This window comes from Salmo trutta, chromosome 29, assembly GCF_901001165.1.
Source record: "Salmo trutta chromosome 29, fSalTru1.1, whole genome shotgun sequence".
Lineage (NCBI taxonomy): Eukaryota > Metazoa > Chordata > Actinopteri > Salmoniformes > Salmonidae > Salmo > Salmo trutta.
In genome coordinates this window covers 43,928,683-43,945,284 of record NC_042985.1, presented here as the reverse complement: position 1 = coordinate 43,945,284, position 16,602 = coordinate 43,928,683, and the positions used below count along the sequence as shown (strand labels likewise).

Genomic DNA, 16,602 nt, shown 5'->3' with positions numbered 1-16,602 from the left:
TGTGTGGTTGGAGGTGTTTCTCCGCACTATGTATTTTCCTATGAGAAGATTTATTGATTTTTCAAGTAAACACGTTTGTTTACATTGATCCCTGTGTCCTGCGCCTGACTCCTCTACTTCTAAAAAAGAAAACCATTACAATACTGTACCTGTTGTATATTTGTCATAATCTCTGCTGTGAGTTCATTGTAGACTCTCAGACGAGCAGCAGCATCCAGGTGCATAAGGGTCTTGAACCGGGGGTCCAATAGCGGTGCTCTTGTGTAAGAGGTCTTGGACACCAGGGTCAGCATATCTAGGCTCCAGGTTAACTCTGATAGCAGTCTTGACATTCCTTACTGCGGGTTCATCTTCATCAGATGCCACCATTTGATTTCAGGATCATTGTTTTCATAGGCAGGACCATGGATGCTGATGGAATAATCTGTGCATATCAGTGTTGTGACTGTTTTGAGAGGTTTGCACACTTTGATTAACTTCCTCTGCTAGTCTTATGTCATTTTCAGACAAAGTCACAATATCTTTGACATCCTTCCTCACAGCTTGATCAGTCAGTGTAGAATACACTGCAACTTTCTGCTCAAGGTATCTCTCGACCATGTCATGGCTTGAATTCCATCTAGTAGGGACATCTTGGATTAGTTCAGCTCCAGCATCTGCTGTTTTGTCTTGTTGTTCTTTTTTTTAAAGAAGTATACCACCTTCCTGATCTTTGCTAGGAGGCGAGAGATTGGATTCACTGACGTTGCATTTTTGAGATGCTAGATTAATAACGTGTGCAAAGCATCCTATTTGTGGCCCCAATCCAGCTAGTGCAACTGCATTTACAATAAACTAGCGTTCTGTAGCTCTAGATGTCCAACTGTCTGTTGTTAGAGCAACAGACCGCGTTTCTGACAACTTCCTCTCAAGTTGTTATTTTGTTTTTTTGTATAAGGCCGGTATTAATGTCTGGGCAAAATGTGTACGGGAAGGAATAGTGAAGCGTGGCTCGACCACTTTTTAAACATGTTTCTGAACCCCGCATTCTCTACCACAGAGAAGGGTCTTATATCTGCCGCTATGAATTTTGCTATCGCTGTGTTGATTTCTTTAGCCCTACCGGAGTCAGCCGCATATTGTTGCCTGAAGACTGTGGGGAGAAGTGGTTGCCGTAAAAAATGTTCGCCTAGTACCACCGATTGGCACTTTGGGGTGATGTCGGCGCAAAGAAGTAGTCATGTTACTCGTATTGCCACTCGAATAGGCTATCGGCAATGAACAGAGCCTACATGTTGTAGAAGTTTTATCCACCACTCATTGGCAACGCCTGTTATAGTTTACAGGGAAACCGAAATGTTCCCAGACGGCAGACCTGAATGGTACTGGGGCGTCTTCTAGTTCTGGCTCGCCAATGCTTGCCATGTTGTTCCTTTGCATTTAGCTAACTGCTAATAAGCTAATTGCTGCTACGACGGTCTCAGCTCTGTTCTCGCTACGAGACAACTTTTTTTTTTAAAGACAACTTTATTACTATGTGTATATTTTTCCCCCATTCATTTATACGCCATTGGTTTATGCAATAATATTTTTTTTACAATTATATATATATATATATATATATATATATATAGATATATATATATATATATATATATATCTTCATAGCTATATATATGATTAATGTATTGTTCGGTTCACAGTGCGTACCGAACCGTGCACCATGGACCCTGTACCGAACGGTTCAATATGAATACACATACCGTTTCACCCCTAGAATGTAATTTTAACTGTGAGAAAGCGCCATCATTGTCCTTGTAGAGAGCTATTGGAGTTATTGGTGACGGTTACAGTAGAGTATATGAAAGGATAAAAGTTCCCCTGTTCACCGAGCAATTGCCTTCCGCAGAACACAACATCCCATCTCAATACATGTATCATTGTTAAGACTGTAAAATGCACTATGAAAAACAACAACTAAAACAGGAGTACAACCATGCAGAAAAATGCTTGTGTCCTTATTGTTGTTTTTTGTATGCAGGGGGAGAAGGGAGGGTTGGTTAAGTTAAGTGGATGCACTATTTTGCATAGATGCATTTTCATGCCCCCTTATGAAATGTAGGATCTTAATTTGATCACTCTTTTGTTGCTGAGAAGTTTCCTGCACAGCAAGAAATGCAAACTTGTAGTGAATTCAAGGTTTTTAAAAGGCTTCTAAAATGTCTAGTTTCCACTTTAACATGTCAAACTTGATTTGCCCTAACGAAAAATGTATCAACCCCTACCAAAAAAATGCATTAATTATAATACATATAATATTTCACATTTCCTGTTGCTGCAGGAATAAAATCCTACATCTGTATGAGATCCTTGTTTGTTAACAAGGCTACAGCATGACTCACCCTCTCTGTGAGCTGGGTACTGTAGGTGTTTGCTGTGTAAAGGCCTCCCCAGTTTGAGCTGGTAAAGCCTCTGCAGAACACATTGTGATCCAAATCAATGCCAAAACAATGCAAGCAGGGCAGATGTGGCACGTGTCTCTAACTGTGTCCAAAATGGCACCCTAGCCCCTATATAGTGCACTTCTTTTGACCAGGGTCCTTAGGGCTCTGGTCAAAAGTAGTGCACTATGTAGGGAATAGGGTGCCATTTATCGCCATTTGGGATGAACATCAGTCACCTACACATGCATTGAGCAGCACACACAGGGAAACGTAACCTCGTACAAGCCTGCCTGTGCCCACACACTCCAGAGCCTATTCCTCCACACTCCCTCTCCTATTGATACAGTAACTATGCCCCAGGCAACAGAGCCTCCATTCCAAGCTGTTTGGCAAATGTATTGCCTTTTTCTCTTATCACGTTTGGATAAAGGATGCATTGTATCTTGGTCTGCCATCATGAGACATCATGTGTGAGAATTGTCCACAGGAGCTATTCAGAACTGATTGCTAGTATTTATCAACAATATATCACTTTACAGGATTTGGTCTTAAACATAGCTCAAGATTGTCGCATTTTCGTCTGTTTGAGATTGACGTGAATAAAGCTCTGGTTTATAAGGAATAATATGATATTTGATGATCACTCCACTACTTAAATCCATTTTACCTAATTTCTACCAGCATATCACGTGCAACCAGAGGGAAAAAAAAACTCTAGACCAGCTTTACTTCACACAAAGAGACGCATACAAAGCTCTCCCTCGCCCTCCATTTGTCAAATCTGACCATAATTCTATCCTCCCGATTCCTGCTTACAAGCAAAAACTAAAGGACGAAGTAGCAGTGTCTCGCTCAATATGGAAGTGGTCAGATGACGTGGATGCTATGCTACAGGACTGTTTTGCTAGCATAGACTGGAATATGTTCCGGGATTCATTGAGGAGTATATCACATCAGTCACCGGAATCATCAATAAGTGCATCGACAACATCGTCCCCACAGTGACCATACGTACATATCCCTATCAGAAGCCATGAATTACAGACAACATCCGCACCGAGCTAAAGGCTAGAGCTGCCGCTTTCAAGGAGCGGGACACTAATCCAGACACTTATAAGAAATCCCGCTATGCCCTCAGATGAACCATGAAACATGCAAAGCGTCATTACAGGACCAAGATTGAATCCTACTACACAGACTTAGACGCTCATCGGATGTCGCAGGGCTTGCAAACTATTACGGACTACAAAGGGAAACCAGTCACGAGCTGCCCAGGGACGCGAGCCTACCAGATGAGCTAAATGCCTTTCATGCTCACTTCGAGGCAAGCAACACTGAAGCATGCATGAGAGCACTAGCTGTTCCGGATGACTGTGTGATTCTCTGTAGCCGATGTGAGCAAGACCTTTAAACAGGTCAACATTCACAAGGCTGAGGGGCCAGACGGATTACCAGGAGGTGTACTCAGAGCATGCGCTTGTGCAGTGTCTCCACTGACATGTTCAACCTCTCCCTGACCGAGTCTGTAATACCTTCATGTTTCAAGCAGACCACCATAGTCTCTGTGCCCAAGAGAGCAAAGGTAACCTGCCTAAATGACTACCGCCCCTTAGCACTAACGTCAGTAGCCATGAAGTGCTTTGAAAGGCTGGTCATGACTCACATCAACAACATCATCCCGGAAACCCTAGACCCACTCCAATTCGCATACTGCCCCAACAGATGACGCAATCTCAATCACACTCCACACTGCCCTTTCCCACCTGGACAAAAGGAACACATTGATTACAGCTCAGCGTTCAACACCATAGTTCCCACAAAGCTCATCACTCAGTTAAGGACCCTGGGACTAAACACCTCCCTCTGCAACTGGATCCTGGACTTCCTGATGGGCCACCCCCAGGTGGTAAGGGTAGGCAACAACACATCTGCCATACTGATCCTCAACAGGGGGCCCCTCAGGGGTGCGTGCTTAGTCCCTTCATGTACTCCCTGTTCACTGACGACTGTGGCCAAGCACAACTCCAACACCATCATTAAGTTTGCTGAAGACAACAGTGGTAGGCCTGATCACTGAGAACGATGAGACAGCCTATAAGGAGGAGGTCAGAGACCTGGCCGTGTGGTGCCAGGAAAACAACCTCTCCCTCAATGTCAGCAAGACAAAGGAGCTGCTCGTAGACTTCAGGAAAAGGAGGGCTGATCAAGTAGTAGAGTGGGTCAAGAGTTTCAAGTTCCTTGGTGTCCACATCACCAACAAATTATCATGGTCCAAACACACCAAGACAGTTGTGAAGAGGGCGTGACAACACCTTTTCCCCCTCAGGAGATTGTAAATATTTGGTATGGGTCCCCAGATCATCAAAAAATTCTACAGCTATATCATCGAGAGCATCCTGACCGGTTGCATCACCGCCTGGTATGGCATCTGCTCAGCATCTGACTGTAATGCACGAGAGGGTAGTGCGTATGCCCAGTACGTAAGTGGGGCCAAGCTTCCTGCCATCCAGGACCTATATACTAGACGGTGTCAGTGGAAGGCCCAAAAACTGGTCAAAGACTCCAGTCACTCAAGTCAAAGACTCGAATCTTTGCAACCGCACGGCAAGTGGTACCGGAGAGCCAAGTCTAGGTCCAAAAGGCTCCTTAACGGCTTCTACCCCCAAGCCATAAGATTGCTTAACTTAGGGATCCCTTAAGCTCGAATTCCATTAGCAGGATAGTTTTGACAACATCCATTGAAATTGCAGAGCGCCAAATAAATATTTAACTTTCATAAAATCACAAGTGTAATACATCAAAATAAAGCTTAACTTCTTGTTAATCCAGCCGCTGTGTTCAAAAAGGCTTTACGGCAAAAGCACACCATGCGATTATCTGAGGACAGCGTCCCACATACAAACACATAAAAAACATATTTCAACCAGGCAGGTGCGGCACGAAAGTCAGAAATAGCGATATAATAAATGCCTTACTTTTGAAGATCTTCTGTTGGCACTCCAAAAGGTCCCAGTTACATCACAAATGGTCCTTTTGTTCGATAATGTCCTTCTTTATATCCATAAAAACTCAGTTTAGCTGGCGTGTTTCAGTCAATAATCCACCCAGTTTCCCTCCATCAAAATGCATACAAAATTTATCCCAAACATTACTAATAAACTTTTCCAAACAAGTCCAACAACGTTTATAATCAAACCTTAGGTACCCTAATACGTAAATAAATGATCAAATTTAAGATGGAGAATTGTTATGAGAATTGTTATGTCTCCGGTTATCTTTACCGGAGAAAAATACCAAAGAACGCGCTCTCATTCACGCGCTTGGAAACACTACAGCCAAAAATGGAGCCACCTAGAAAAGTACACTTTCCAAAAACCAGCCTGAAACTCTTTCTAAAGACTGTTGACATCTAGTGGAAGCCCTAGGAACCGCAATCTGGGAGGACTTTGCCTTATAATAAAAGTGATAGCCATTGAAAATAGTGGTAGGCTGAATTTTTTATTTTTTTAATGGTTTGTCCTCTGGGTTTTGCCTGCCATATCAGTTCTGTTATACTCACAGACATAATTCTAACAGTTTTAGAATAGAGTGTTTTCAATCCAAATCTACCAATTATATGCATATCCTAGCTTCTGGGCCTGAGTAACAGGCAGTTTACTTTGGGCACGCTTTTCATCCGGACGTCAAAATACTGCCCCCTATCCCAAACAAGTTAACAATTAATCAAATGGCCACCCAGACTATTTACATTTACACCCCCCTTTTGTTTTTACACTGCTGCTACTTACTGTTTATTATCTTTAGTCACTTTACCTCTACCTACAGGTAAAAATTACCTCGACTAACCTGTACCCCCGCACATTGACTCGGTACCGGTACCACCTGTATATAGCCTCGTTATTGTTATGTTATTCAATCAGACATTTTTATAAAGCCCTTCTTTCATCAGCTGATGTCACAAAGTGCTGCACAGAAACCCAGCCTAAAACTCCAAACAGCAAGCAATGCAGGTTTAGAAGCACGTGGCTATGTAAAACTCCCTAGAAAGGCCGGAACCTAGGAAGAAACCTAGAGAGGAACCAAGATATGAGGGGTGGCCAGTCCTCTTCTGGCTGTGCCGGGTGGAGATTATAACAGAACATGTCCAAGATGTTGAAATGTTCATAGATGACCAGCAGGGTCAGATAATAATAATAATCACAGTGGTTGTAGAGGGTGCAACAGGTCAGCACCTCCAGAGAGAGAGCGAGAGAGACTTAAATTCACACAGGAGAAATACTCCAGACATAACAGACTGACCCTAGCCCCCCGGCACATAGGAGAGAGAGAGGGGAACCGGCCAGGCAGAGACAGCAAGGGCGGTTCGTTGCTCCAGTGCCTTTCCGTTCACCTTCACACTCCTGGGCCAGACTACACTCAATCATAGGATCTACTGAAGAGATGAGTCTTCAATAAAGACTTAAAGGTCGAGACCGAGTCTGCGTCTCTCACGTGGATAGGCAGACCAGTCCATAAAAATGGAGCTCTATAGGAGAAAGCCCTTCCTCCGGCTGTTTGCTTAGAAATACAAGGGACAATAAGGAGGCCTGCGTCTTGTGACTGTACCGTATGTGTAAGTATGTACGGCAGAGATCAAATTGTAAAGATAGGTAGGAGCAAGCCCATGTAATGCTTTGTAGGTTAGCAGTAAAACCTTGAAATCAGCCCTGGCCTTAACAGGAAGCCAGTGTAGAAAGGCTAGCACTGGAGTAATATGATCAAATTTTGGGGTTCTAGTCAGGATTCTAGCAACCATGTTTAGCACTAACTGAAGTTTATTTAGTGCTTTATCCGGGTAGCCGGAAAGTAGAGCATTGCGGTAGTCTAACCTAGAAGTGACAAAAGCATGAATACATTTTTCTGCATCATTTTTGGACAGAAAGTTTGATTTTTGCAATGTTACTTAGATGGAAAAAAGCTGTCCTTGAAAGAGTCTTGATTATGTTCGTCAAAAGAGATCAGGGTCCAGAGTAAAAAAAAAAAAAAAGTTACCTTTATTTAACTAGGCAAGTCAGTTAAGAACAAATTCTTATTTTCAATGATAGCCTAGGAACAGTGGGTTAACTGCCTTGTTCAGGGGCAGAATGACAGATTTTTACCTTGTCAGCTCAGGGATTCGATCTTGCAACCTTTCAGTTACTAGTCCAACGCTCTAACCACTAGGCTACCTGCCAAGTAACGCCGAGGTCCTTCACAGTTTTATTTGAGCCGACTGTACAACCATTAAGCTTAATTGTCAGATTCAACAGAAGATATTTGTTTCTTGGGACCTAGAACTAGCATCTCTGTTTTGTCCGAGTTTGAAAGTAGAACATTTGCCGCAATTCTCTTCCTTATGTCTGAAACACAGGCTTCCAGGGAGGGCAATTTTGGGGCTTCACCATGTTTCATTGAAATGTACAGCTGTGTGCTGTCCGCATAGCAGTGTAAGTTAACATTGTGTTTCCGAATGTCATCTCCAAGAGGTAAAATATATAGTGAAAACAATTGTGGTCCTACAATGGAGCCTTGAGGAACACCGAAATTTACAGTTGATTTGTCAGAGGACAAACCATCTACAGAGACAAACTGATATCTTTCCGACAGATAAGATCTAATCCAGGCCAGAACTTGTCCATGTAGACCAATTTGGGTTTCCAATCTCTCCAAAAGAATGTGTTGATTGATGGTATCAAAAGCAGCACTAAGGTCTAGGAGCACGAGGACAGATGCAGAGCCTCGGTCTGATGCCATTAAAAGGTCATTTACCACCTTCACAAGTGCAGTCTCAGTGCAATGAAGGGGTCTAAAACCAGACTGAAGTGTTTCGAATACAGTTCAGTATACATTGTTTGTCTTCAGGAAGGCAGTTGTGTTTTATTTCATTTTTTACTTTAGTTTATTGAGTAAATATTTTCTTAACTCTATTTCTTGAACTGCATTGTTGGTTAAGGGCTCGTAAGTAAGCATTTCACAGTAAGGTCTACACCTGTTGTATTCGGCATATGTAACAAATACGTTTTTATTTTATTACATTTTTTTGTGGATTATGGCCATAATTCCTCCTGTCTCTTTTGATTGTTCTAATATTTTAAAACCAACAATTTAATTTAGTAGATGCGATGGCTGTCCTCTATTTGGAGAGGGTGGATGGCCGCAAAGGAAAATTGGAGCACCAGACACTTGATCCCCATATTGATTGATCCTAAGCATTTGTTTGAAAGAGAATCCCAAGGACACATGTTACAGAACACCACCTCCATGTCTCCTGTGGAATCAACATCTCTACTGCATGCTCTTCAGTTGCTACGAGACGCAGATGTTGGGTCCGTTTTGTATTTTCCCCACTAATGGGTAAGGTTAGGATTGGTTTCCATTGTACCAACTGATATTCTCATCAACACATATTTTCTTGCCAATGAGAAGTAACATCGGTTACAATTCTAACATGTTCCATGGCATTTGAAATTACTTTTTTTATTTTTTTTTATTTCACCTTTATTTAACCAGGTAAGCTAGTTGAGAACAAGTTCTCATTTATAACTGCGACCTGGCCAAGATAAAGCAAAGCAGTGCGACAGAAGCAACAACACAGAGTTACATGGAATAAACAAGCATACAGTCAACACAATAGAAAAAAAGAAAGTCTATATACAGTGTGTGCAAATGGCATGAGGAGGTATGGCAATAAATAGGCCATAGTAGCAAAGTAATTACAATTTAACAGATTAACACTGGAGTGATAGATGAGCAGATGATGATGAGCAGATGGTGTGTAAGTAGTGATACTGGTGTGCAAAAGAAATAGAAAGCCGATTCTAGATTTGATTTTGGATTGGAGATGTTTGATATGAGTCTGGAAGGAGAGTTTACAGTCTAGCCAGACACCTAGGTATTTGTAGTTGTCCACGTATTCTAGGTCAGAACCATCCAGAGTAGTGATGCTAGTCGGGCGGGCGGGTGCGTGCAGCAAACGGTTGAAAAGCATGCATTTGGTTTTGCTAGCGTTTAAGAGCAGTTGAGGCCACGGAAGGAGTGTTTTATGGCATTGAAGCTCGTTTGGAGGTTAGTTAACACAGTGTCCAAAGAAGGGCCAGATGTATACAGAATGGTGTTGTCTGCGTAGAGGTGGATCAGAGAATCACCCGCAGCAAGAGCGACATCGTTGATATATACAGAGAAGAGTCTGCCCGAGAATTGAACCATGTGGTACCCCCATAGAGACTGCCAGAGGTCCGGACAACAGGCCCTCCGATTTTACACACTGAACTCTATCTGCGAAGTAGTTGGTGAACTAGGTGAGGCAGTCATTAGAGAAACCAAGGCTATTGAGTCTGCCAATAAGAATACGGTGATTGACAGAGTCGAAAGCCTTGGCCAGGTCGATGAAGACGGCTGCACAGTACTGTCTTTTATCAATGGCGTTTATGATATCGTTTAGTACCTTGAGCGTGGCTGAGGTGCACCCGTGACCAGCTCGGAAACCGGATTGCACAGCGGAGAAGGTACGGTGGGATTCGAAATGGTCAGTGATCTGTTTATTAACTTGGCTTTCAAAGACTTTAGAAAGGCAGGGCAGGATGGATATAGGTCTGTAACAGTTTGGGTCTAGAGTGTCACCCCCTTTGAAGAGGGGGATGACCGCGGCAGCTTTCCAATCTTTAGGGATCTCGGACGAAATGAAAGAGAGTTTGAACAGACTGGTAATAGGGGTTGCAACAATGGCGGTGGATAATTTTAGAAAGAGAGGGTCCAGATTGTCTAGCCCCGCTGATTTGTATGGGTCCAGGTTTTGCAGCTCTTTCAGAACATCTGCAATCTGGATTTGGGTGAAGGAGAAGCTGGGGAGGCTCGGGCAAGTAGCTGCGAAGGGTGCGGTGCTGTTGGCCGGGGTTGGGGTAGCCAGGAGGAAAGCATGGCCAGCCGTAGAGAGATGCTTATTGAAATGTTCGATTATCATGGATTTATCGGTGGTGACCGTGTCGCCTAGCCTCAGTGCAGTGGGCAGCTGGGAGGAGGTGCTCTTGTTCTCCATGGACTTTACAGTGTCCCCAAACGTTTTGGAGTTAGAGCTACAGGATGCAAATTTCTGTTTGAAAAAGCTAGCCTTTGCTTTCCTGACTGACTGTGTGTATTGGTTCCTGACTTCCCTGAACAGTTGCATATCACAGAGACTATTCGATGCTATTGCAGTCCGCCACAGAATGTTTTTGTGCTGGTCAAGGGCAGTCAGGTTTGGAGTGAACCAAGGGCTATACCTGTTCTTAGTTCTAAATTTTTTGAAAGGGGCATGCTTATTTAAGATGGTGAGGAAAGCACTTTTAAAGAACAACCAGGCATTCTCGACTGACGGGATGAGGTCAATATCATTCCAGGATACCTGGGCCAGGTCAATTAGAAAGGCCTGCTCACAGAAGTGTTTTCGGGAGCGTTTGACAGTAATGAGGGGTGGTCGTTTGACCGCGGACCCATAGCGGAGGCAGGCAATTAGGCAGTGATCGCTGAGATCCTGATTGAAAACAGCAGAGGTGTATTTGGAGGGCAAGTTGGTCAGGATAATATCTATGAGGGTTCCCATGTTTACGGATTTAGGGTTGTACCTGATGGTTTCCTTGATAATTTGTGTAAGATTGAGGGCATGTAGCTTAGATTGTAGGACTGCTGGGGTGTAATGCATATCCCAGTTTAGGTCACCTAACAGAACGAACTCTGAAGGTAGATGGGGGGCAATCAATTTACATATGGTGTCCAGGGCACAGCTGGGAGCTGAGGGGTCTATAACAGGCGGCAACAGTGAGAGACTTTTTTCTGGAGAGATTCATTTTTAAAATTAGAAGCTCGAAAGGATTTGTAATTTGCAATCATAACTGTGCATAATGTATGCTATATGTAGTGATTAGTAGAGGTTTCTACAGCACTGTATTTCAAAATAATAGCATATTTTGCTCAGTGCATATATACGACCTGATGTCTTTTGCTTGTCTCTGTTATCTCTAACTGAGTTATTTCAATGGGATCACTATTTGATCAGATGATCAATGGTGAATTCCCATTGAGAGAACAGGCTATGTTGTGTATTTAGGGTCTTCTGGTGTTATTGAACCATCATGGACCTATGGGGAAAGACCCCACTGTCAGAACTAGTCGAGTAGGGTGAAGTTCCCCATAGACGCTGATATTGGGTCACTTTGGCATTTTCACCACTCATGTTTAAAGTTTGATTTGGGGGAGTGGATGCTGATCCTAGATGTGTACCTAGTTCCATCGTGTCTGTCTTTCTGAGTTGCTTTTCTAAACAATACTACAGAATTGGACTATAAAAGGCTGTAGATATTTAAATCTGTTAATATACTTTGCTGGTTTACTCTCAAAAGCTATCATATCACAAAATAATAGGAATACCCCAAATGTGAGAATATTTAGCAATTTGTTATATAAATCACATTTCAATTTTGTCTTCTAGGTCAGAGCTTGGGATGAATAACCCCAAAGTGACAGAAATGATTCCTTTTCTTGTCTGAGGTAAGACTTCTGTTATTTAGAAAAGTGTATGCCATTTATAGATATGGTCCTACAAAACATAACTTTTAAGTTATTAACTCAGACTGGAAGTCTATGGGTATCTACTAGCATGCTAGCAGATACGCAGACTTCTCGTCATTACGCTAACGCTAGTTAGGATTGGCTCGCAAAACTACCTCTAACTTTCTTCATACTGGACACAGAGACATACAAATGGTATCCACAAGTTCATCTGATAGATAAAGGGCCTCCTTGCCAAAATCCAGAAGTATCCATTTAAAGGGGAAATCTGCAGTTGTTACATTTTTACACTCCCCAGAAACCAAATAATGTTGCTCAAACAGAAGGGGGCACTAACAGGGTCACTGACCACAACCAAAACGAAACAGGTGGGGTTTTAGGATTGGTTCTGAAAGACACTCATGGGGGTGTCCACTGAAAGTTGACTAGAAACAACAACTGGAACCCACCATGAGAGCCCACAAAATGTTCCCAAGAAGAGGCAAACAAAATAAAAACCCACACCAAACTTTAAACAGGACGCAAACCAAAATGATAGAGAAAAGCGATTGTTTTTCTTGAAATCAAATAGTGAGAGCCAACTAAAGGTGTTAATCCTCTACGGTGGTTCTTCCTGTGAAGTTAAATCACAATGCAGCACACCTTGCGGGCTGCCGCAGAATTCTATGGCAGGCTATTTAAGTGTCAGCCATTAACTTGTTATGGATAGGGGGCAGTATTTTCTGGATAAAAAACGTACCCGATTTAATCTGATTATTACTCCTGCCCAGAAACTAGAATATGCATATAATTATTAGCTTTGGATAGAAAACACTCCAACGTTTCTAAAACTGTTTGAATGGTGTCTGTGAGTATAAGAGAACTCATTTGGCAGGCCAAAACCTGAGAAGATTCCAAACAGGAAGCGCCCTCTCTGACCATTTCTTGGCCTTCTTGATCATCTCTATCCAAAACAGGGGATCTCTGCTGTAACGTGACATTTTCTAAGGCTCCCATAGGCTCTCAGAAGGCGCCAGAACGTTGAATGATGACTTTGCAGGCCATGGCTGAAAAACAGTAGCGCATTTGGTAAGTGGTCGATCTGAGAACAATGAGACTGGCGCGCGCGTGCACGAGACGACTCCATGTTTACATTTTCAGTCTTTGAACGAAAACAACGACTCCCGGTCGGAATATTATCGCATAAAAATTGATTTTAAACAGCGTTTGACATGCTTCGAAGTACGGTAATGGAATATTTTTAAATTTTTTGTCACGAAACGCGCCGGGTGCGTCACCCTTCGGATAGTGTCTTGAATGCACAACAAAACGCCGCTATTTGGATATAACTATGGATTATTTGGAACCAAACCAACATTTGTTATTGAAGTAGAAGTCCTGGGAGTGCATTCTGACGAAGAACAGCAAAGGTAATCAAACTTTTCTAATAGTAAATCGGAGTTTGGTGAAGGCTAAACTTGCTGGGTGTCTAAATAGCTAGCCCTGTGATGCCGGGCTATCTACTTAGAATATTGCAAAATGTGCTTTCACCAAAAAGCTATTTTAAAATCGGACATATCGAGTGCATAGAGGAGTTCTGTATCTATAATTCTTAAAATAATTGTTATGCTTTTTGTGAATGTTTATCGTGAGTAATTTAGTAAATTGTTAGTAAATTCGCCGGAAGTTTGCGGGGGGTATGCTAGTTCTGAATGTCACATGCTAATGTAAAAAGCTGGTTTTTGATAGAAATATGAACTTGATTGAACAAAACATGCATGTATTGTATAACATAATGTCCTAGGGTTGTCATCTGATGAAGATCATCAAAGGTTAGTGCTGCATTTAGCTGTCTTCTGGGTTTTTGTGACATTATATGCTAGCTTGAAAAATGGGTGTCTGATTATTTCTGGCTGGGTACTCTGCTGACATAATCTAATGTTTTGCTTTCGTTGTAAAGCCTTTTTGAAATCGGACAGTGTGGTTAGATTAACGAGAGTCTTGTCTTTAAAATGCTGTAAAATAGTCATATGTTTGAGAAATTGAAGTAATAGCATTTCTAAGGTATTTGAATATCGCGCCACAGGATTCAACTGGCTGTTACGTAGGTGGGACGATTTGGTGCCACCTACCCTAGAGAGGTTAACACATGTTACTTTGTGTGTTTCGATATTCTCTCTCTCACACACTTGCTGTCTTGACCTCTGAATGCTCAGCTATGAAAAGCTCACTGACATTTTCTCCTAAGGTGCTGACCTGTTGCACCCTCTATAACCACTGTTTATGTTATTTCACCCTGCTGTATTCAAACTCCAGCGAGACTATTCAAGCCATCGACTTGGTTGAAGATGATGGGCGAGCGGCAAATGTAGTCTGGAATCTGCTGGCATCACAGCACAACAACAACATCGCTCTAATCACAGTCAGAAGACAGTTGAAGAAACTTGAGTGGACTTATGTAAAGGCTCTGTAACACATTATACATATACAGTTGAAGTCGGAAGTTTACATACACTTAGGTCGGAGTCATTAAAACTCGTTTTTCAACCACTCCACAAATTTCTTGTTAACAAACTATAGTTTTGGAAAGTCAGTTAGGACATCTACTTTGTGCATGACACAAGTCATTTTTCCAACAATTGTTTACAGACAGATTATTTCACTTATAATTCACTGTATCACAATTCCAGTGGGTCAGAAGTTTACATACACTAAGTTGACTGTGCCTTTAAACAGCTTGGAAAATTCCAGAAAATTATGTCATGCACAAAGTAGATGTCCTAACCGACTTGCCAAAACTATAGTTTGTTAACAAGAAATTTGTGGTGGTTGAAAAATGAGTTTTAATGACTCCAACCGAAGTGTATGTAAACTTCCGACTTCAACCATATACACTGCTCAAAAAAATAAAGGGAACACTAAAATAACACATCCTAGATCTGAATGAATGAAATAATCTTACATACTTTTTTCTTTACATAGTTGAAGGTGCTGACAACAAAATCACACAAAAAAATAATCAATGGAAATCCAATTTATCAACCCATGGAGGTCTGGATTTGGAGTCACACTCAAAATTAAAGTGGAAAATCACACTACAGGCTGATCCAACTTTGATGTAATGTCCTTAAAACAAGTCAAAATGAGGCTCAGTAGTGTGTGTGGCCTCCACGTGCCTGAATGACCTCCCTACAACGCCTAGGCATGCTCCTAATGAGGTGGCGGATGGTCTCCTGAGGGATCTCCTCCCAGACCTGGACTAAAGCATCTGCCAACTCCTGGACAGTCTGTGGTGCAACGTGGCGTTGGTGGATGGAGCGAGACATGATATCCCAGATGTGCTCAATTGGATTCAGGTCTGGGGAACGGGCGGGCCAGTCCATAGCATCAATGCCTTCCTCTTGCAGGAACTGCTGACACACTCCAGCCACATGAGGTCTAGCATTGTCTTGCATTAGGAGGAACCCAGGGCCAACCGCACCAGCATATGGTCTCACAAAGGGTCTGAGGATCTCATCTCGGTACCTAATGGCAGTCAGGCTACCTCTGGCGAGCACATGGAGGGCTGTGCGGCCTCCCAAAGAAATGCCACCCCACACCATGACTGACCCACCGCCAAACCGGTCATGCTGGAGGATGTTGCAGGCAGCAGAACGTCTCCAGACTACGGCGTCTCCAGACCACGGCGTCTCCAGACTATGTCACATGTGCTCAGTGTGAACCTGCTTTCATCTGTGAAGAGCACAGGGTGCCAGTGGCGAATTTGCCAATCTTGGTGTTCTCTGGCAAATGCCAAACGTCCTGCACAGTGTTGGGCTGTAAGCACAACCCCCACCTGTGGACGTCGGGCCCTCATACCACCCTCATGGAGTCTATTTCTGACCGTTTGAGCAGACACATGCACATTTGTGGCCTGCTGGAGGTTATTTTGCAGGGCTCTGGCAGTGCTCCTCCTGCCCCTCCTTGCACAAAGGCGGAAGTAGCGGTCCTGCTGCTGGGTTGTTGCCCTCCTATGGCCTCCTCCACGTCTCCTGATGTACTGGCCTGTCTCCTGGTAGCGCCTCCATGCTCTGGACACTACGCTGACAGACACAGCAAACCTTCTTGCCACAGCTCGCATTGATGTGCCATCCTGGATTAGCTGCACTACCTGAGCCACTTGTGTGGGTTGTAGACTCCGTCTCATGCTACCACTAGAGTGAAAGCACCGCCAGCATTCAAAAGTGACCAAAACATCAGCCAGGAAGCATAGGAACTGAGAAGTCGTCTGTGGTCCCCAACTGCAGAACCACTCCTTTATTGGGGGTGTCTTGCTAATTGCCTATAATTTCCACCTGTTGTCTATTCCATTTGCACAACAGCATGTGAAATTTATTGTCAATCAGTGTTGCTTCCTAAGTGGACAGTTTGATTTCACAGAAGTGTGATTGACTTGGAGTTACATTGTGTTGTTTAAGTGTTCCCTTTATTTTTTGGAGCAGTGTATATACACACGCTGAGTATACAAATCTGCTCTTTCCATGACAGAATGACCAGGTGAATCCAAGTGAAAGTTATGATCCCTTATTGATGTCACTTGTTAAATCCACTTCAATCAGTGAAGATGAAGATGAGGAGACAAGTTAAAGAATGATTTTAA

At 42.9% G+C, this 16,602-nt stretch overlaps 1 protein-coding gene across 4 annotated transcripts in view; it reads left to right on the top strand.

The window, feature by feature from the left end:
* The window catches only part of LOC115167669 (dematin), an 82,269-nt gene that overhangs the window by 22,660 nt on the left and 43,007 nt on the right, over positions 1–16,602 (top strand). Inside the window, exon 2 of one of the 4 annotated variants that reach the window (XM_029722295.1) lies at positions 11,905–11,963. The exons of the other annotated variants lie outside the window; for them this stretch is intronic. The gene's annotated coding sequence lies outside the window, so the exon portion shown is untranslated. The remainder of the gene's footprint in view (positions 1–11,904; positions 11,964–16,602) is intronic. 4 annotated transcript variants of the gene reach the window in all.